Here is a 407-nt window from a genome sequence, read left to right as displayed (position 1 = left end):
CCTCCTGAGTCTAGGATTCCTCTAGGCAGACTCAGCACCCAGCTTCTCAGCCACATGGAAAGCTTTTATAGCAGAATATATGCCCAGGAGGTTACAGAATAGCAGAGTTTGACAGGGCATGAGCAGGGATTTGGTTTCTCATTCAGACACCTGCTGGTATGAGACTCCTCCATGAATTTCACCCCATGCCTTGGCCTACTGCATGGAGATCCATCAGAAACGTGTTAAAAAACGAGCTGATGGCAACTGCTTTCTGGAGAATTAAAATACCTCCCACACTTGTTTTACATCATGTTGACGAAGCCTTCTCTTGTAGCAGCTCCCTGCGTTGTACAGTGGCTAACTACCGTCTACTCAAAAACAAGTGACCCTCCTGTCCCTCCGTGTTTCAATGCTCCTTCCCAACC

At 47.7% G+C, this 407-nt stretch overlaps 1 protein-coding gene across 1 annotated transcript in view; it reads right to left on the bottom strand.

Annotated features, from left to right (window-relative positions):
- GRHPR (glyoxylate and hydroxypyruvate reductase) overlaps nt 1-407 on the bottom strand; it is a gene marked incomplete at its 5' end in the record, with an annotated part of 6,964 nt that overhangs the window by 2,519 nt on the left and 4,038 nt on the right. The gene's annotated exons all lie outside the window — the stretch shown is intronic.

This window comes from Antrostomus carolinensis, unplaced genomic scaffold, assembly GCF_000700745.2.
Source record: "Antrostomus carolinensis isolate BGI_N321 unplaced genomic scaffold, ASM70074v2 scaffold17512, whole genome shotgun sequence".
In the NCBI taxonomy this organism is placed as follows: domain Eukaryota; kingdom Metazoa; phylum Chordata; class Aves; order Caprimulgiformes; family Caprimulgidae; genus Antrostomus; species Antrostomus carolinensis.
This window is presented reverse-complemented; position numbering and strand designations above follow the sequence as displayed.